Source organism: Diuraphis noxia, unplaced genomic scaffold (assembly GCF_037042655.1).
Source record: "Diuraphis noxia isolate RWA-SAM2 unplaced genomic scaffold, SU_Dnox_SAM2 contig0004, whole genome shotgun sequence".
In the NCBI taxonomy this organism is placed as follows: Eukaryota; Metazoa; Arthropoda; class Insecta; order Hemiptera; family Aphididae; genus Diuraphis; species Diuraphis noxia.
The window spans coordinates 9,101,432-9,125,904 of NW_028301714.1; positions in this window are offsets into that span (position 1 = coordinate 9,101,432).

The following is a 24,473-nucleotide window of genomic DNA, read 5'->3' on the forward strand; positions in this document are numbered from 1 at the left end:
ACTAGTAGCGTACGCAGGATCTGGTTCGGTCAGGGTTTTACATGAGTAAATAATTTGTAATAAACAATTTAAATAATTTGCTTAACAGTTTTTGTGTAATTAGTTATAATAAATTATAATTAATGGTAAATTAACAATTTAATTAATATTTATCAAAAATTACCAACAATTTATAGACTCCGTGTATTGAAATGGTGGTAAATAAGTTTTGTAAAATGAAAAAAATTCATGGGGGTCAGAACTCTAGAACCCTACCCCTGCGTACATAATATAATTTTATAATAATCTTATAATAAGATAACATAATATAGCGAATACGAATATAGTAAATTATACATTTCTGCTTGGATTCCGTTCTTGTCAAAACGATCGTATAATAATATAACGAGTAATAATGCTTTGCACATTTGTTATAATATACCTACTATATACTTGTACCATTCGATACGCATAATCGGCGATTTTATCGACGATCGGTGCATACTGCAGGTCATAATATCGAATACCGTTCATATACCGTTTCCGGTAGACGTATATAATATACAAGACGGTATAAATATTTAATATATATACCTTCGTACTGGGGTGGGTTATGTGGAACTACATTATACAACTATATATTTATATAATACATACCTATATATCGTATATAAAATACAAATTTGCCCAGCTCCACCCATTTCAAAGCTTGCAAATTTTTCAACGTAAATAGTTAGCACGTGATTTCACGCATTAATAATTGTACTATACTGTTTTAAAAATTTGTACGGCACCAGTTTACCAGGAAAAGTTAATTTTCTATTGGTCGTAGGGCTACAGAGAAACATAAAATATATGCGTTTGACACGTTGTAAGAAAGCACGCCGTAACAAGTCCTGACTAATATGCGCACAGGATGTCCAATCGCATGTTATAGGTTCTCTCATACTCGTGGTTTTCAATTTTTCGACTATATTACATTCGTTTAGGGAGGTTGGACTCGATGACATCGTGTAGTATCATATTCTTATAATTATTATTTAGGCTCAAATGCTGTTGCGTGTATACTGCAGGACCAGTGGCGTGCGCAGGGGGGGATAATATATCCCCCCCAATTGGCTTTTTTTTTAGTCTTCAAATATGACTGAATTTTGGGTATCTGCATTTTTTTATTTTTTTTTTTGTATAATAATAAAGATTGAAAATAATACATTTTTATTTACGACATCCCTATACCTCATACGAAATTCCTGGGCACAACACTGTGCAGAACTCCGTGAGCATATATTATGGTGCGCATATCTCCACAATAATAGTATGCCAACATTTCAATTGATTTTATACATACAGTGGCTGAGTGGCATACCTATATTGTATAAATCACTTTTTAAATGTGGTGTGGTCAGAATCAAATCCTAACCGATATACAAAAAATAGGCGGTTTTTTTTTATATATTTTTTTATATCTGGTTAAAGGCTTCAACTACACACAGGTTATTAGCTTATGTTAACTTAGTAACTATACTTTATACTAAAACAATTAAATTAAAATCTCGAATTATAATTATTTATTGTCAATACGTCTGTTACTGTTCCAGCAGCGATATATCGCGTTTTGCTATCATCGTTTGAATCCGGTTTAACAAGCGATGATGCGAGAACGGAAATGAGATCTATTAGGTATTCCATAAATAATACCATATACCTAAGACCTAACTACTAAATATTGTAATATATAGAAAATATGTATTATAATGAATAAACTATATATTTTCAGTTTATGAAATCGATAAACAACAAGATTGTAATTTAATTTCTTATACGCTTTTTCTAAAAAAAAAAAACATTATTTCTTAAAGTATACGAAAAAAAATGCGGACCTGACACCCTCATTCCCCTTTTATTTGTACACGCGCGATGACCCTCAATATAATACGGGCTTTGTTGTATAATATTTTTTCAAATAATTAATGAAAAGCGCAATTCATTAAAGTTAGAAATCGACGATTTGCGAGCACATGAACGGACGCGCCTATAAAGATAGTATTGACACACTCAGTAATGCCAATCTCATATTGTTCACATGCGACAAACTATGTCGTATAAGTGATCTCTGGGGCGATGATTAAATGGGTAGGGTTTTCGTGATAAGATGAACTCCGGGTTCAAACCCTGGGTTGAAGTGTGTGGTGTATAGGTATATATTCTGTTTTAAATAGTAATTGTCTCAACAATATGATATGTATTTCAGATGAAATTAACGCCACACATTCAAACTCATACTATATAGGTACAAAGCGCGCGGTATACCTATATAAAGGATCTGATGCATTATGAACTGATCGTGATTTCAATGAATAAAATCGTTTCAGTCGTTTCCATACACCCTGTATAACCACGAACCCGGAGCACAGTATTATATTATTATATACATATTTGCGCGAAATAGCCGCCGGATATGCGCCGCATCTCTGGAAAACATAACGGTTCGTCGGCGATACATATTTTTTTTTCGGACCCATTGTTTTCCCGGTGTCGACGGTAGCTGTATAACTGCACGCACCACGCGGCCAGTCCGCCTTTCTATGATGTACACACAATGGAACGCTACGTATTATTATTGTTATAGTTTTCCCGCTGTATATAATATATATATATATACATATTAATATACATACTGCTGCTGCTGCCGCAATCAATCGCGTTTAATACGCATATTAAATGTGTGATATTGTGATAATATATTGTTAGTAGTTAAATTATAATATTATTGTTATGAATAATGCGCAGTGAATTTAATGCGTTTGTAACCTGGTTTTCTTTTTTCAATATTTTTTCTGTAAAAATACTAAGGATTAAGGGGGCTAGGTAAATTGAGTCCCGGGAAAAACAGGTAGTATATAGGTAAGTTGAGTCCCAGGAAAAAATTGGTAATAAGTAAATATTTTGACTTATGTTAAGCTATTTATATAAGTATATAATATTTAGATTTTTATTGATTAAAAATATTTAAATTTAAATTAATAAAAAAAATAAAAAATAAATGTCATTATTATTATACATTCCATTTATTTAAGATACCGTGATATAAGTATATATATATATAGTAGGTATATACGTACGAACAAGCCTCTTATTATCGGTATCTTAATTGCGTTTAATCAAAGGTACGATGTTATAAAGTTATCGACTTTTATTGACTGTGAGTGCTTTGGTATTGTTAAGAGTGTATCGTCGGTAAAAAAATAATTATATAATTTATAAAAATGCAATTAAAATGCATGTTGCTAATTTCAAAATCATATATATGCAGTCAATGAATGTCCAAAAATCACATATAAAAATTTTACTGTGCATATTTTTAAATTTTAAATGCATGTAAATCTTTCTACTCAAATATTACCTACTACCTTTATTTTTCCGGGACTCAACTTACCTACTACCTATTTTTCTCCGGGACTCAATTTACCAAGTTAGGGTTATGTGGGACTCAATTTACCAACCCCGGGATTAAGTACCCACCTATGAGTGCGGTAAAAATCTGTTTCACATTATTAATACCTATTATACAATTGTACTGGTGCATGTACTAAATACAACTTTTCATATTTTAAGTTTTAACGGTGCATACCATATAGGTATCTATAGCTAAATTGACAAAATCATTAGTTATTATTGATTATAAAAGTAAATTATTTTTAAAATTTGAAAATGATTCAATATTTTTTTTATATGGGCGGTCATCGTTTCCGCCAAAAAACTCGATTTTCGTTTTAAACGACTGGCGCCCTTTTACATATTTTGATAATTTTTAAGGTTTATTTAATACAAGACACCAGATAGTGTAAAAACGGTGTATATTATTTTTTGAATGTTTTTTCTGCATCTATATATGTTTAGTTAATATTACTTACTATTTATTTATTTACATATTATTATCACATGTTAACTTTTTAGTAATAATAAATTACATTGTGTTTATTGATTTGACTCCAATGTTTATAAATTAACTTACTACATTAGCTACCTATTTTATCGTTTTGTTTTTATTTATAAGTTATTTCATACTGATTTTTCTCGATCCTATAAAAATAATTCATTATTACAAAGATTTTAAACATGTACTTTATCAATGTACTATAATAATGTTCACAAACTGTATAAACATCAATATTAACAAAGAAGTTTGCCAACCATATTTTATCGGTTGTTAACAATATCAATATAGCTATATTAAAATGGTTCATAATATTTTTCCAAACTCGAGTTACAAGCGTATTAACCGATGCTTGTTTATCTTTATTTTAATCAAACATTTCTTCAACTAATTTTATTTATTAATATTTAGTTACCCCCGGGCGTTTGATCAACCGTGATGTCCTTCTAAAACCGTATCGGGATGTGAACATTTAAATACGTTGACTGTAAAATCAAATCAAATCAAATATATTATAATCAAATATGATTAAATTCAAACATTATTATGGCTTCTAGCGATTGCTATCCATTTTTATTGAGATGACCAAAAATTGGACCGTTGAAAATTGGACCGTGGTGTATGTTCGTATAGCATTTGCTGTTTTTTTTTAGTTCCACGTGATTAATGAGCTTCGATTTACGTTCAAAAACGATCTCGTAAGAAAATAAACATTCAATCTGATTATTGGAACGCATAAATTATATAATGTTTGAAAGCATTACGTATATATCGCATGCATAAAGTATCAAAAATCTTCTTCGAAACTAAAATTACCGATTTTATATGAACGCAAACTAGAAAAACAATAAATTTTCAAAATTTTACATATTTCAAATGTATATACATTATACATAGTAGTCATATACGAAACAAAACTTTCAGAGCATTACTGAACACAGTATAATGTATATAAATACAGAACAAACAAAACACACACGCACACATTAATAGGTACATAATATGACACATCGTCGTATAAGATCAGTCTGAAACCAAAAGTTTTCCTCTGTATAGTGTATACTGCAGCGCATCCACATGCGTCGTGGTGTAATTTTTCCGGAAAATTGTATAGCGAAATTGTTAAATCGTACGCGTGAAATGTTTTGAAATCGATTTTCCTGTGTGTAGATGTGCGCATATATTCGCGGTTCTGTAGGAGTTTAAACGATATATAGCTGGTATACCGATGGTATGGCGTCAACTACGTATATATTATAATTCATCGTTCTAGTGAGAAAGTATGAGAGAGAGGGAGAGAGAGAGAGATAGGGAAAGAAAGAGAGAGTGTGTGTGAGTCTTGAGTGCTGCAGCAAGCGATACAACAATAACGGTAACACACTGCATAAACGGTTAAAAATAATAAATAAATATAGAATTTGAAAATTTGTTTTGAGAAGAAGTCGTACGGCACTACAGTTGTAGGCGCCTAAAAAAAACAACTTCCCCCACCACGTCCACACACACCCACGTCGCTATAATAATATAATATATAATATCGTGTATATACTCGTATATATATATATACACACAGGGCGTACTCATCGCGTGTACAATATTATCGTATACTCCGGATATCGTAAATTCAGCAGATACGACGCTATGCGGATGGACTCGCCTGCCTATATATTATATTATTATGGGTAGGCATTTGGCATTTCGTTTTCGGCGCGTAAACACCGTCAACCATGAAATTATTTCTAAATAATTTCTCTGCGTCGATATCTGCAGTCCGTTTAACGTGCGATGCCTTATATTATAATACATACAGTGGGTATGTTATATCCTTATATAAAATGTATATAATAAAAAATTACATCAGGTTGGCTTACATCAGTATATATATATATATATATATAAATAGGTGCCTATTATATACACGCGCCAATAAATCTGCCACGCTTTATAAACGTATTTATCATCAACGGCGCGTATTATCTAACTATTATAGCTACTTATATAGTTATATGTATACATAATATATCCCCAATTTAATCAGTTTATACAATATAATATGCACACACGATGTCGGTAAATCATTGCTAATTATTAATTAATAATTATAGTGATCGCATTACGGTGTCTCTATTAAACCGCTGAACAGTGGTTCGGGATGCGTTGTAATATCTACCTATATTATTAACATATTATATAATGTTGTATTGATGTGCGTGTATATGCGTTTTGTCGATTTCATCATATTGTGGGTATTATGCGCGTACGTGCAGTATTGTACGTTATAAGTGTATTGTAATGTCTGTGACGATATTGGATATCATTATTATTATTATTACCGTGATAATACCTACATTGCATAAAACGTAGTTATTGTGGTGTTGTCGTGATTGGGTTTTCATTTTTCGTTTTCATACTACATTCGAAATATTACTATGACGTTCGCATTCTTCTGTATTTATCATACTTTAATTCCAAGCTGCAGGTTATATTTTTCGAATATTTATACTTTTGAGCTGTTGAAAAATCATTACTTGTAATATAATAATACTGCATCTGTTCACGAATTTATACAGGACCCGAGTGGGAGTTGGTTGTTAAAATCTGTAATTTCTTTGACACGATCAGTTAGAATATAAAACGCCCGTCATCCGACAGTATTGTCTGGGCTGTAAACAAAACAAATAATAATTAATATATATTTTATTTGGTTTGAATGTTCGGTTGAAAAAGAAACTTTCAATCCTCAACTGCAGCATCACACTAAAAAAAATCCTTATATTAGTTTTTGTTGATAAATGTTTTATTTAAAAAACCAAACAAACTCTGCGATATACACTTATGTGTGAGAAATAAAAAAAAAAAAAAAAAAAGGCTCAGAGTGTAACGATAAAATAATAAATGAAATAAATTATGGTGTCAGTCGGTCCCGTTGTGGCAGGAGCGCGCGGAAAGAAAAAAAAACAGAGGAGAACCGACCGGTGCGGCGGCAGCGTTTGACGACGGGACTGGCAATTAATCAGAAAACACCGAGAAAATAATGTGTAAGCAAAATAAACGAAAACCCATTTCTTTCGTTATACGCGTGATATCGAGTTATGGAAATAGTTTATGTTATGATATCTTCCGGAAAACACAGTTGAAAAAAGGAGGTCACATGCATAGCTTAAGATCCTTTACTAAGTAATTGGTATAAGGTTTATGGTCGCATGAAATCTACATTATACCACCACGCTCGTTGCGTGTGAACGATTTATCGATAATCTCTATACTGTCCAGCAATGGTAGGGGAGTTGGATGAGGTATAGAAAGAAGACACGACGACCACAGAAATGATGAATGGTTGATCCGATGAATGACGGACGATTCGGCTTGGTAGTTATCATCATAATAATATACCTACACATTGTATAATTTCACATAATATCATAACATTTAATATGATGTAGGTTAAATAACCATTGCATGTGTATGCAGTATTTTCGCAGTACCTAATTTATACCACAGACTGAAAGTGGGTAATTTAATGAAAAAGTATAGCTCAAGTTAAGTGAACCCAATAATATTGTTAAGTATAAGAAGTTAATCGTAAGTAAATAATAAATTTAACACACATATTTTAATGTTAATATGGACAAAATATCAACTCAACTCAGTTTAAAACAATTGTGACCTAATTAACTTTTTATAATAATTAACTCGTGGACTAGATATATCTAGTTTAAAAAATGTACATTTTTTACCATATATATATATATAGGTATAAAATCATCACAATGAAAATTTTCAAAAACATTTTTAATTTTGAAATCAACTGAAAAAAAAAAACTATGATATTTCAACTTGTCAATTTCACTAACCTAGAGCATTATAAAATTAATTAACTTGAGTTTAGTTAAGTTTAAAAAATATCTTTTTAACTACGTAAGGCCCACCTTTTCTAGCGTCTGTAGATGCATTTTCAAAGTATCTACGATGAACATTATTAACATATTTGGGTATCTGATATACCTTTATTACCGTTTGAGATGCAGGTATTATTTACAACTGTAAAGTAGCTACAGCTACCACGGTTAGAGCAGTGCAACAGACGTAATATTGGTATGCGTCCCCGCCGACGTAAAATATTGTTGTTTGTGTTGATTCTCGGCAGACTGAGGCGGCGGTACAGGAAAGTACCTACCTACCTATGTAGAATAATGTACCTCCATGCGTATAAGTAATATCGTAATAATTGGACGAGTGGTTTGCGATCCGATTTTGTGAACGACTATAATAAATAATAATCTCCGCCTTCTCTCCGCGGGCACACGCTATTTTATTTTCAAATTATTATTATTATTATTAAACGAAATGTATGTGATGTATAAGACGTATATGTGCATGATCGTGTATAGTGCGACACTTGTACCGCCAAACGACGTTTTTTTTCTTCTTTTTTTTTTGTGTGTGGAATAACGAGTAAGGCATATAAAATAAGGCTTAAACTCAGACAATGGAAATGCAAATACACCTCCGCCGTAATTTAATCTTTAGTATATATACGAACAACAGACGAATATTATATATTTATATAGAAATGTTATACTGTGTGCGACCTAACTCGTTAAACTTAAAAATTAACAACATTTTACTAGTACCTAGTATACATATCCATGGCATTGCAATATGCGTCTTTTTAAATAGAATTTAGTAGTTTTAAAAAATAATAATTATAATAGGTAATAACTGTTATAACTAAAATAGATCTATATATAAAAGTAATAACTTATATTGAATGTAGACTAAAACTACCTATTACATTGTTTTTTTTTGTAATTTATAATAACATTTATATGCGTTGTATTGATGGAGTAAATCAATATAAGCAAACATCGACTCGTCAAAAATAAATGTCCTCATATTTTCGATAGCTGGTATAGTTATGTACAGTGGCGTAGAAATGATTTCTGAAAGGAGGGGGATCAAAAAAATAACGACATAGCTTTATGGGAGGGGAAAATTGAAAAATCCCTCCCCCCTAAGACCAGTATTTAATGAGATATTCGTGTGTAAATATTTTCACAGATTGTTAATTATGAAATATGAAGACTCGGTCTACGGTGTGTACCTTATCCGGATATTGCAAATTTTGACGGTTCAATAAAAATTTATTAAAAATCGTACGATATGCTATCGGCTTGAAATTTTCAATGTTGATTGCAAATGTTGTGATCTATAAAATGTATAAGCTATTGTAGTTTCATGTAGAAGGATCAAAGACCCTGTAGGCTACAGTCTGCACTGAGCGGCCAGGCGGAGTTTTACAGATTACGTGGAATCATCTGGCAGCAATGTAAATTTCACTTTTATAAATTAATTAAAAATCGTAGAATAACACTATCGACTTGATGCCTTCACAGATAGTGGGCTACAAGCCCCGACATTTTTATTTTATATTTAACACTTGAGAAGCCCTTAGTACTACAATAGAAGACGGATGATGGAGTTTAATCGAGTACAAGAAATCATCCGACATTTATTGAAAATTTTACGTTTAAAAATTAATTTAAAATGTAAAAATTGATTGTTTTGAAACTTTCATCATTAAATTACACATGTTCTTGGCTATCATATTTGTTAGTTTAATATATAAAGATAATAAACCCTGTCATCAACCACAAATTTATAATAATATGACATACATTACATTATAATAATGCATCCTAAATAATGTAAGCAAAAACAAAAAAAGCCAATGTGAAGGGATCTGTTCCACACAGGGGGGGAGACCCCTTTTATACGACAATGGTTATTTAGTGGATTAAAGTAAATGTGGGGGGGGGGTACATCGACATTTTTCATTTACAAAACCTTCTGAACAGTTGTTGCAGTTATCAATGTTATTCTGTTCTGTTATCTATTTAAATTAATTTAAGGATTGGTACCTTTTATTACAATATAATATAGTCATGTATAAGTAACAGTATAAGTATTGTGAAAACGTCAAAATTGTACATCAGTAACGATCATATGAAGTTTTGATCTACTGATTTTCGGTGTAGAATACTTTGTGTCCGTGTATATTACATGATGTAGGTACATATTGTATATTATATTTAAATTATTTATTACCATGCATTAAAATATTCATTGTTGATTCGACGGTGATTAATAATAAAGTTCGACGGACGTATTAATATATTACATTAATTGTATTAGTTTATGATATATTATAAAACTAATGTTCTTATACTTTTAGGTATACTTTTACGTGTACTGCAGACCGTATAAAAGTTTAATTTTGTTTTTGATATTGTAAAGCGTTCTCATTTTTATAATTTTTTTTTCGTTTACATAATAGTTAATTATAAAGTAAAGTGTTGTCATCGTGTTACAAACAGAAAATCGTGGTTTCTTAGGGTCACGGAAAATCGAATCGCACGTGCCAACCCATACGTTATTTGACGAGTCGTCCCCACGGTACGATCTCGCGGATGAAAAACGCTTCTGATTTGTGAAAACTCTGAAACCTCTAAATATATACCGGATACTAAATTGCGAATCGATGAAATGGGTTTCGGAAGGTTCAATATTCGTATAGAGTGTTCGTGGTGTGTTACCATAATTGCATTCGCAATTTGAGTTTTCGCTGTACTTTGCTAGTGACGTGAATGACCGCACGCGCAAAATAATATAATAAAATCACCATACATGGCATACGTATAATCACATTACGTTATGGACTTAAGACGCAATAGATCTAATACGATAATAATAATAATATTATCAGTCTAATATTCTAATCGCATAATAATATTATTGACACTTGGTCCGCTGATTGCTGGCCCGCAAGTCAAAACTCTGCAGGCGGATTACACGTAGTTGTACCTATTATACCTATATTAATCGATGTACTTGACGCTACCCGTTTTTTCTACACCCTCTTGCCCGCACACCCTCACGAAACGTTCACCCCTCCCGTTTCGCATACGTTTAGAGACTGCAGCTTATATAGTATTATTTTTATTAATAATCTCGGGCGGTGAATCGCCCCTGTCGCGATGGGACGCGCGCTGGTTTGTCACGATGAGGTACCTACCTAAGCGACTAACACTTTCCTAATACTTACACACGTATTCTGATATTCATATGGGTGCGTAATACACTAATAAACATAATATAACGTACCTTCGTACAATAATAATAATATATTATAATATTACACACACACACACATAGTGCCTACGATGTTATTATTATTATTATTATTATTATCGCATTATACAATATAAATATGTCGGTCGGTATTATTACCAGCTCGGCGGCGGCAGTCGGCAGGCCGATGATAATGGCGCGTTCTTCGGCGAACATTACCCTCTTCCACACAAAAACACGGTGCGAGCACACAAACGCAAACACACACAGACGCACACTATACGCGTTATTGATGACCTTTCTGGTCCTTAAACAAAAACCCATTGTCTGGGACCACCCTGTCAGTCAGAGTCGGCCGTTCGGTCGTCGGTTGGTGTCTGTGTGTATGCGCGCGCGCGCGCGCGTGTGTGTGTACACTTTGACTTACGATATTATATCGTATTATATTATATATTATGCCATCCATTAGTCTGTATGTTTTTGAAATTATATATTATATATTATTATTTTAAGGAGCAGCGATATCATCCTTATTTCTAGTAATTTGAGATCGTATATTTTTACAGACGGTTCAAAATATTTGTTTTTACCCGAACGATTATTATTATTATTATTCATAAGCCGTCGCCACATGTGTTTCATAATAATAATACTAATAATACTAATATTATTACAATCACACGACGACGACGCCATAATCGTATACGTCTGCCGTCTGCGAACGACTTCTGACCGTGCCACCGTTCGACAATGGTATCATTATAATGGCTCCGGTCGGGTTATCCGTCGACATTTTGGTCGTGTCGTTAAATTTTGTTGGCTGTTAATTGATTTGATTCGGATTTGACGTTTTGGCGATCGTTTTGATTTTTTTCGGACGTTTTCGAGTTCTCTTGGTACCTCGGCAACAAATAACGTTAATTGATAATCACAGAATATCGCGTACAATACCGAAATGACATAATTGTATATAATATATAAATGGTATGACTTAATAATAATAATTATGATAATACACATAATATCTTATAAAATTGCTATACCTTAATTTAAATTAACCTACTTAGAGTCTGTTATTGTTTATGTCTTCCGTGTAATTTAAGGGGATTGACACTTTGACAGTCATTAAGAGGATGTCAGTACAATATAAGTTTTATTTTACAGATCCATTTCGTACAACATAGATAAAACGCTTTCACATAATTCGCTGTTTTTTTCTATGATTTTTAAGTAATATAAAGTAAAATCATCAATTACAAACATTATAGAGGACAATATTTTTAAGGGCTTAATTTATAGGGTTTACGTTTGATTACTATTTGACATTGTTTTTGGCGTTCAAAATCAAAACAAAATATTGTTTGTATAAATGATTTTTAAATTGTTTTGAGACAAAATTTAAAGAAATCGAAATGTCGTATTTTTAGAAATATTATTCTATATAATTTAAATAATTTTTGCAATGAATAATTTTGCTATAAGGTTATTCAAAAATAATAATTCAGTTTGGTATTCAGCGTGAATGAGTTTTGTTTATGTTTTGTGTGGGCTAAAAAGAGAAAACAAACAGTGTGCTGACATCATCTTTAGCAAAAAGTGTATTATTCGGTGCTGATATAAAACCGTCTTATAGAGGTTGGATTGGTTTTGATTTTGAAAAACCAGATCGATTTTTACTATGTTCATTGTTTTTTCAACTGTAAAATCAAAGAATGCTAAGATTTTTTTTTTCATACCACAAAAAAAAGTGTTTGGAATATTAAAAATTGCTCGAATGTATTATTAGATACGTTTAATTTATATAATTTGTATTTGTAGAACAACCGAAATTCAAAGTATTGAACATTGTGAAGAGTCATTAAGTTTTGATTGCATTTTTTTTATACCAATTTCAATAAGCTTCCATCTCATTGCTGCACTCATTTTAAGACGTTTCGGATCCGTTCGTGTATATAATAACATAGTTTGTCACATATTAATAATTGATAGTATTAATCCTCTCGTCGTAATGGACGGTACGACCAATTAATTAAGACATAATACATAGAAAATGATCGAACAGTTCATCGACTTAATAATCTTAATTACACTTGTATTTTGAATTCAGTAATAGTCTATGACTTATCGTCTCAACGGAACAAGCGGTCTTCGGTCATATGCAGTTAACCCATATCCAATATATGGTATTATATTTTTATTATTGTTTGTGAAATATTCATTAAATATATTTTGTGGGTCTAGCTTATCGCCATCTAATAGTGTTTTCTATCGACCTAATGCGGTCATGTGCGTTTTCCTCTCACCGGTTTGTGTCCTTGACAAATTTTGTATACACACTATTATTGCATGACCTATTATCTATTATTTTAGACTATATGGTATATTTTCAATTATAACGTTAAATGAAATAGGTACCAACCAATCACACTAATTGGCACGAATTATAACAAAATAATTATATATATACATATATAATCATCGCCATCGTGACAGCTAATACTTAATAGTGACAAGGATGTAAACAAATGTTCACCGATAAAATATTATTTTTAATTATTTAATCTGATAGGTATTTTCTATTTTGTATCTCTGGAGCAGTTTATTCTCGTATAGTATACGAAAATGGAGAGATTCTAATCTTCGTTTAATCTCTACTTTTGTATTTGAGAACCTATTTGTACCTATATTTACAGAAAAAAAAATAATATTAATAATACAATACAATCAATGCAATAGAATGGTCAAAGAGTTATAAAAATATATAAAATCGCGTAAATACTTTTATCGGCATTTTTTATATTGAGTCTACACTCATTAAGTAGGAGAATATTTCCATTTACCAATACGCTGCAGTTATATGCACGGATGTAATAAACAGTACGCCTTGGGCCGAACGTGTTTGAACAGTTTAGACTTTACGTTACAAGTTAATATAGCGAGGAACACGAGTGAAAATCTTAAATCCAACGTATCATTATTAATTATATACATTATTATTATAATGGATTATAATGGTAATAAAATTAATAATAATAAATATTAAAACAGTGTTTGCTACAACGTTTAGATTGTATAGGTTAATGCCAATATTATAAATATATTACACGAAATTTGATGATTATCCGTGGACTAATGCAGTATACTATTAAATTACTATAATATGAGCACCTATATATTTACTGATCGTAGGATCGTTCAAATTGCGAAGAAAACCGTCGGAGATTACGATACAGAATTTTATAAGCATTATACTTATTACTTATGGAATCCCAATCGGATTTGTAACGTAAGGCTTAAAACGGTCATGTCGTGTGCCTTATATAGTGCCATTCTACGTTTTATATACATAAACAATAGGTGGGTATACTATACTCGTCGTGTCGTCGTCATGTCGATCGATAAATTAACACGTCCGGGTTTGAGCGTTAATGTCGACTAATAATAATAATATATTATAAAATGTCCGGTTGTTCGTTTCGGAATCGCAACTTCTCTCGTGCATATTGCGCAATAAAAAAAAAAAGCGTACATCACCACAGCGTATGTATAATTAATGTGTATCATAAATTATGCAGTCTGTGATTCAACAATTATGCTCACGCCTCCCTTTTATCCTTTATTAATTATTTAAATTTTGATTTTTGAAATTTTTAAGAATGCCTATATACTTATTATTGATTAGAGAGAATTCTGTGGTGGTCCAAACTTCTCTTTTTCATATGAAAACCACTCTTTTTTTATAAAAAAGATTTAAAGAATTTTTAAAAATATAATATGTCTATTATCTATATAAATTGAAATTCGAACGAACAGTTTCCGAGTTATAAAACTTATTTAGGTACTCAAGTCCATATGATAATAGGTTGAAAAATTAATATTAATGAATTAACGTTTTAAATCTATTTTATTTTCTCTAAAACCATATACTATCTATATTATGGTTTATTATCTTAAGAACTCAAAGTTTGATAATTAAGAAACTACTAAATTTAATTTTAAATTTATTAAAATTTGTAAAAATATGACCTACTTACAACAATCTACAGTTGTAATAAAAAGTTGGTTATAATATGGAAAAAAAATGTATTACCACAGGGCATACTTCTTAAATGATATGAAAAATCTATGTAGGTGTTTGAGAACATATATATTTCTTGAGTGGGAATATATAATTAAAAATTACGGAAATTCAAAATGTTGATAAATTAATATTTAGGCAAAACAATGGAAATGTCATTCATTATATAGGCGAATCACAGCATATATTATTATCTGTATACGCAGTATACCTTACATACGAGTGGCTAAGAAACTTTGGTAAGGCTCTCGTTGAACGGTGTTTATATAATAGAATATAATATGTTCTATTACAATATTATCATGGTAATAAACGCTGTAGGAAAAAAAAATAATAAATGAAAATATAAAATGCAAATTGGGACGCGACGACAAAATTCCGTGACCCCACTCGAGGAAGAGAAAAAAAAAACATAATATTATCTGGACGTTCAATAGCTCCCATTAAAACCGACTTGTGAATAAACAAAAACTCTTTGAGAATTACGGTGGCAATGACGAGGGCTCGGAGCAACAAATTCTCGGCAGCTATATGATATTATATATGTATTACGTATATTGTATATGCGTGGCACTGATTATCCGTCATTGTTCCTATATATTAAAATATTATTGTACACTGTTTTATTATTATTATTAATTGACGTTATGTGTGTTTAGTGTTCGACGATTGTTCGACGTGTTATACCGAATATATGTGAAATACTTGAGTATACATATTATCATTATTATATTGTATCCGAGTGCCTTTTATATTATAGAGAAAACCGGAGAGTGTAATGAATTGTGTGGTAGGCGTTCGACATGGATTTCTCGCGCGCATAATTTTATTCTCTTACGTATGGCACGATGATAATAATTAATATACAATTATTATCAAATTAAAATGATACATTATAGTATAATATAATATTATAGGCCAAGTGAATAATATTTAATAGTTGCATCTGCTCGTCACTATAATTGGTGCTTTGGTTTTGTATTAAAATTTTTTTTTAAATACTGTTGCACCTGCAGCATACCTCTATTGTTTTTTTAGTTGTTTTAATTTAACCACAGTTATGATTTTCACTAAAAAATATCACTACGCCAAGGCTACATCACACCAATATACCATAATGGAACATGTCTGATACGCTTGAGCTTATATATATATAATATATAAAGTAAATAGGTTGCGTCAAAGTTTAATTGGTAGTTTATTTTTTCACTTATACCCATTTATTATTTATGTATATCAACTATAGGTATAGGCGGTTACCTATAAAAGAAAAAAAATGTACTGTATAGCATTTAAAGCATTACCGCGACAATTCCATAATAATGATGGCTAATGAGTAGCACTGTTTGCGTGATGAACGAACGTCTTCAAAAACGAGCTCAGTAAAAAAAACAAAACACATAAACACGTAAGATGGAATTGGTATTCATACTTCGAGTTTCCACGGGACAGCAGATGGCTAGTGCCCGGCAATATTGCAATAGTATATTATGATGAACAAGTGATTGATGCACTGAAACAATTATACGTATATTATTATTGACATCTGGTAAACGTCTTTTAGAAATAAAACTATGTGTCTATAGTAATTATTAATATAATGTTATAATACGTACTCATACAGGGGTGATTCCAATATTCGTTTCGTATGCAGGTAAAATTATAATATTGTGTGCTGTTTAAATACATAAACGTATAACACTTCAGAGTGCACACGACATTGGGATAGAAAATACAAACTTTTTCGACTGTGGCGGCTTGTATGTCTTTTGTTCGGAGGAGGAGAAGGTCCAAACTATATTTGTAATTGTGGTTCTGAGATGTATATAAAAAAAAATTCTCCCATGTTGATTATATACTTATATATATATATATATTTATATAATGATGTAAGCATGTAACCCTATTTTGTAGGTCATCCATAACAATATGTGGATACATCATTTTTAATTGATTACTCTTATGGATACGCGCAATAACATGATGGACATCATTATTTAACTGTTCGAAACAAAGTATAGGTAAATATATTATGATTCATGACCATAACTACGGATTTAGTTGCGATGAATTTCACGCGTTTGCAGCGAGGTAGAAAAAAGTTTAGCCCGTGATATATAACAGATATTATTATTATGTCGGCAACATTTTGATTGATTTAAATTTTCATCGGTCGATTATACATATAGTTGCACCGTTGCCATATTAATATAATATTACTTCAGTATATATTATACATACAGTAGGTATATATATTTATATATAATTTGCGCTTATAAATATAATTATTTAATATTATAATATCATCGGTGGACGGCCGCGGTGGCCAATAATTAATTAATAAAAAAAAAACGCGTTTTAGCGTGTGCAAAGCATAATGTTGTTTTGCCGGCCTATTCGTTTGTGTTTGTATTATAGTACTTCAATATATGTATAGTATAAAACTGTGGAAACCCTTTTCTCGTGAAGGTTTAATGTATTGTGTATGCGGAGAAAGTTTTGCCACTATAATATAATATAATATTAAAACGCGTGTTCGTATTCGTGAAATGTGTATTAACAGATGAAACACACGAGTCACGTAATAGTAATGTATAAATGTTATACTAGGAAAAATAGACACACACCTCGGCCAAGGAAGTCGGAAGTAAAATAATATAGTAGTAATATTCGACACATTAAACGGAATTCCGGCTTTAACATACGTTCGAGCACCTGCATTTATTCGGTATTTCAGGTATATTATATATCTACACGCAACACGCTGATGTATTGAAGACCGAATGTCGGATAGAAAATGCCGTAAACAATGATATATTTTAATGAGGTCTTATATAACAAATAATACAAATAATAAATATTTAACTGTGATAAACATGACTTATTTAAAAACCAAGATCTATATTCTTTTTTTCACGCGCAGACTGTATCATTTTATATTGCAAGTTCTAATAAAAGTTTTCGTGTCTACAATTAAAAATTAAATTTTATCAAAAAAATTTTTATTTTTTTTGTTTAAGATATCCATAATAAATGCTCAATATAAATTTGAAAGATTGACTGAAATATTGTGATAAATGAGACCGGAAATTGCTTCCACCACCACAAATACACCACCAACATTCATACCATACATCATCTGTGTCCATACTTGTTTTACTTATTGTACACGTGCAATATACGAGTATAGTCCATTTTTGGGGCTTACAAAATCGTTGTGGTCTATATCTGCTTGGTCAGGATATTATATTATTATTATTATATAAAAGAATAAAACAATTAAAAACAAAATATTACTAAACGGTATAGGAAAATATAATCTTGAATTCCAAAAGCTCTGTCCCTCGGGGTTGCATATAAACGTTTACGAAAAATTACATAATTTAGGAATTAAAATGGTGTTTTAAGGTTTCGTGGGAGTATCGTGTGAATAGGAGGAGAGGCGTAAACGGACGGAACCCGAATATAAAACGACGTTATTTAATGAATAAAATTATTATGTATTCATGCATATAGTTAATGATAAAAATGTGCTTTTTTTCGTATGAAAGACCTTGAGGACGATTTGAAAATAGTGTTAATTAAAAATAAAAATAATAATGATAATAATAATGTTTATTCACTTGCGTAGTTTTACGATGATTGCACGAAAAGCCTTTGGTATATATACGCAAGTCTTTTTAGTGTTTAGTCAAACACTGTGTCAATAGCACGCTTCTTGTTACACGTTGAGTCAGTGACAATAAATACCAAAAAGAATTTTCTTTAAATAAATAAACTTTTTTGTTACAAAATACTGTCACAGAATACTTACTAACAATTCGGCGGTTATATATATTTTTTTATCATGTCGTGAATCTTTATATACTTTACACAGGCCGTTTGTGTGTGTTTAAATAATACATTAGTATAATGTTCAAAGAATGCGCTTAAATATTATTACCACTGTCTGTCGCCCAATTCGTTTTGATAAATTATGGGATCTCGGGACATTATGTTACATGAATTACACATAGTTATATACCATATAATACCTATATATATTTCATCTACTTCATATACTTTCAGATATTTTCATAAATAATAAAAAAAATATTCAATCGATAACATAATATAAAAATTATAAATGTATATAGATTATAGATATATGCACCAGCAGCTACTCAAAAATTCATTTATATATATATATATATATATATATATATTATGAATTAATATTCCTACCAATTACCATAAACAATATATATGCCATAACTCATAATATGCATATTTATATATTACTAAAAAAAGCCAATTGATTTTTATTAATAACTGTGGTTACCAGTGTGGTTATTAAAGAAAAAAAAGTTGAATGAAATTTTTAAAAACAATTTTTCATTAAACCATATTTTTGGTTATATTTTGTTATAATTTAAAAAATATTAGTCGTATTAGCTACTTGTAACATACGCAATTACTTATACATTATAACAATTTCTATAATAGATGATGAAATTTTCAAATATTTGGACCATTTTTTTAGCTATTATACTCGTATTGCAAAAATGTTATAATGTTTTTAATTAATAAAATACTTAGTTAGGTATGTGTTATCATTATATCAATGATTTAATAATTATTTATTAGTATACCTACTTCTACAGTTCTTTGACGAAAGCGAACAGCGTTTAGTATCATTGATCGATTAAGCCATATTACATTGACGAGTTTTTATGTTTTATTAAAGTGAGTAGACCATGTATATATATTTTATTATATAATGTAGTACGGTAATAAATTAAGTTAACGAGCGATAAAAAAAAAACTCGATCTAAAAGTGATTACCTACGAACAAACATTTTGTTCATATATTGTAAACAATATATTATACTGACCTTATATCCATGCAATACCGTTAATTTGACCATTTATTTTATTAAATGACTTTTAAAAATCTAATAATAATTATACGGAAGGATATATATTATTATGCACAGCGTTGAAAATATTTTAAGCTAGCATTTATACGCCGAAATTGTGTTACAACTGCTTTCATAAATTCAATATTGTATTCATTGTAAGTAGTTTGTAAATTGTTTGAAACATAAGTGGACAATTACGAAGCAGGCAATCATAATATTATTATAAGTTATAAAAACTGAAACAATATATTTACAATTTTGATTCTAATAAAAATCTAACACGGTTTGTCTTTTATTTTTATTAAATTCGTTGTTAAAAATCAGGAAATCGCATTCAATTGTGTTACGATTAAAATGTTAAATGTTAAGTACTCTGATGAGTGATAATTATTGTAACCGACCAACTATATTAAAATAGAATAAGCCAATAGAATAATTCTTAAAATATTAGTTTTTCATTTTAACTTAACAATAAATAATACTTGAGCTAGTAAAAATTAATTAACTCTATGCATACTTAATGTTGTATGTGCATTGCACATTGTGCAATAGGATATTTTCATTTTTTTTTTTTTTTTTTTTTTTTTATTAACATAAAGGCTTCAATTACTAGGATTATTAGCCTAATTTTCATTTTTATTCATTATACAATTTATAGGTTCTGAAGAATAAATAAATTTACAAAATAATTATTATTCTTAAAAATGTTTCTTAAGTATATTATGTTTCTAATCCATGAAGAATCGAAACCTTAGATTTATTAGAAAAATAATAAAAATATATTTATTAATATAAATAAGAAATGTTTATGAATTTATGGCTTTAATGAAAAAAGAATTTCACATAGAGATGTTTATATTTCTTTCACGATAAAGTCATTTATGGTTGGCTGTTACAAATTATATAAGTACAGTGTTATCATCAATATAATAAACTGAAACTCGCAAGCGATAGTCACTCAGCTAATTTATTATGTTTGGAGTTAACCATTTAACTTAACAAATTACTTGAAAGCGTTTAGTAAAAAAAGAAGGGTATAGTGTTTCCTGTGGCGACTCATTATAAGAAGATTTATAACTAGTAACGAATTTATATATATAACCTAATGGTAGAGCATAATTATTTTAATTATTGTTCTAAGACAATAGCTGTATTGTAATTCTCCTATTAACACTTTTATAGACTAGGATTATAAAACACTTCATGAAAATATCTGAGTGCATAGTGAGTGTAATAATATAACTTATGGCTGATTTTCTTATAGGCATAGATACATTAAACTGTTAACGTGGATTAAATTTTAATTAATGCCTGAAACGAGTATATATGAGTATATACGCATTTTCCATTAATAATATTTCCCTTACTGTCTATAGACGTATACATTTTAGAATCCGATTAAAACTTCATACTTACATGCGATAAAATTGGTTTAAATATAATATGTAAGACGAAGATTTTTGATTATTTCTCTTTTCCAGACAGTAAGAATCTGTATATGATAATAATTGTAAACGTTGATATAACAATGTAAAAATCTTTAAGACTCCAACCGCATACATTTTTAACGTAATAAGTATAAAAAGATACATTAGGTACAATCAGTGCTGTAGGGCTTATAACTACCAAGGTTTGAAAACTTTTTATACTGATTAATGATTATAATATGTTAATTTTTCTGTTAAGACTGCTAGAAAATAATTCCTAGCTTTAAAGCCTAAATTCATATTCTAATACCATCGATAATATTTATTTGATTTGATTTTTGCAGTGCATAAAATAAAATCCATATTATCATATAATATTATACTATATTATATAAATATATAATGCACAATGTATTCGGTCAATTTTTATTGTTAAATAACTGCCTCGCCGACTGGGGCCATTGGCTGCATTAAATAATTCCCTGAGTCTCGGTAAATTATATACCGCCTTGAACTTGTTTGCAATCGATTTCAATTCGACTAAATGAGCTGATGAAATTCGGCGAGAGAAGTTTACAAAACAATTTTACTTATTCACGGTATAAAATAAACCGTCAACAAAAAATACAAAAAAAAAAAAAAAATATTAAATCCGTTTTCATCGAAAATATTTTTCTTTTATGGAATGCTCGAGTCAACGAAATGTTTAATCAAAGTTTCTATTAAATATTTTAGCACTTTAGCGTGAATTGTATAATTACGTTATATTGTATGTATAGGTATATGGCATAGATTTATAGGCGTAGGTACCTACTATGTCCACGGAAACGCTTTTTGTGAGCACTCGGTTTTGATTAATGACGGCGGCCAGTCAATGTTTCGATATAAAAATGTACCAACGTCGAGGCGGATCTCCGTGACAACATTGATCAAAATTTATATAATATATAGGTAGGCAACAACCACACCGCAGCAACGCAGCATCAATAACCTTTTGCCTATATATATTATTACATAATACACTTGGTCGGTATAATATGATATATTTTTATTCATAATAATATTATGATTTCGGAAGACAGAATATAACTATACATACTATACATATACCAGGGTTATAGGTCACATATTGAATGAGTTTATAAAACGCGCATACGCATTCACATGAATATCGAAAAACATGATAAACTGCGCATCAGATGTCATAATAACATACTAATATATATACGTATATATGTAACAAATCAATCAAAAAAATGGTGATTGTTGTATAGATTATACTATAAGCTTTTATAACTGCCTATATAATATATTATATTATAATCGTATTGCTTTGTTTGATTATTTTTCTTTTATTATTCACGGTCCAGCAATACAGCATCAACTACTAGGTTATTAGCTTACAACAAAATAAATATAACATATACTAGTTACATATGATTAGATACAATGGTCTGTTTAGATTAATTTGTGCATATCAATAATTTTGTTGTCTACGATTGGCTATTCGTAGGGCTCTTTAAAGGATTTTCAGACATTCCTAATAGGGGTTTTTTGGTTTCTATGTGATTCCGACTGCTAGTAGATAAAGTCGGATTGTGAGACTATGTTTGGTCATTGTTTAATGTTTTATTTAGTTCACTTGAACTTAAACACAATATTTTACTCGTTTTACAAATCGAAGATGTTTGAATATAAACTCAACAATTTTTAAAACTCATAATACTTGGAAATTATTTTATTTAAACTCAAGAAAACCACCTGACATAGGCGTACGCACAAAAAAGAGAGTTGTTGGTCCCTAGGAGCCATATACCAATGTTATTATGCATTACTATGTGAATTATACATTCATAAATGGTACTATTTGGGTTTTTATATTATAACGAAAATAGGAAATCTTAAAAGGTCAAAAATAAAATTGACTCTCGATGATCACAATTATTTATTAATTATCTTGAAAAATAAAGTTATTAAGTTATTTATGATTGGAACTGATGACAAGTTTTAACAAAAGTGCTGGCCCATGAGAGTGATTTATTTTACTCTATACATGGCTACTACTATGTTCCTATAGTTTTAAATCGCATGGGGGTATATGGTTAGGCATGACAATAACACTGTGTAAAACATAAGCAGAAGCTTTAAATTAAATTTAAACCGTTTACCGTAGTAGTAGATAACTGGTAACAATTTATGACAAATTAAAATTAATAATTAACGGTAACCTTTTTTATGTTTTAATTATTTGCCTTGTACTTAGTCACTTTTCGAGTTGTAAAAGGAAAAAAAAAATAAAAAAAATAAGAAAGAAAACTTCAGTAGAAAATAAACTAAAAAAGTTTTTGTTTACCAAAACTATTGAAATTAAAGTAATTTACGCAAAAAATAATAAATATTATCTCATATTTTCATCAACAATGATACTATAAAAAGTAAATTTAAATACCCGAAGAATGGAATTATAAATTGCTAAGTTTTTATTATATTAATTATGTTATCAGTAATCACATTTGTGATAACAAGAGTATAATAGGTATATTATAACATAACGATTTTAAATTGCGAACATTTATTTACTTGTTTTAGATTTAAAATTTAAACTATATGTTGACTAATGTAATAACACATTTCTTATTCGACTTCAAATAATATTAATTTTTTTGTTTTAATCCTCAACTATAATATACATAATGAATGACCAGTAACACTTTAATTTTTTTCCTGAGCATTTTAATCGTCATTGGCTTTGTCCCCTTCCACAAAGCTTTATAAACGCCTGACAAATTTACTACCAACCTACCAACTAGATATCAAATCCGCGCCTTAGGTGGTGAACAATGGAGCAGGTGCCCTAGGGGGTGGCAAAATTTGTAGCATTTTAAAGGGTGGGAAATGTTTAAATATGTATATAGTTGGGTTAGGGTTAGGGTTGCCAAATATTATTTTCCTGTCGCGCCAATGAAGGTTAGTTAAGTACGGTACTGTTGGAGATAATCGTTTGATTTGTACAAAAAGCT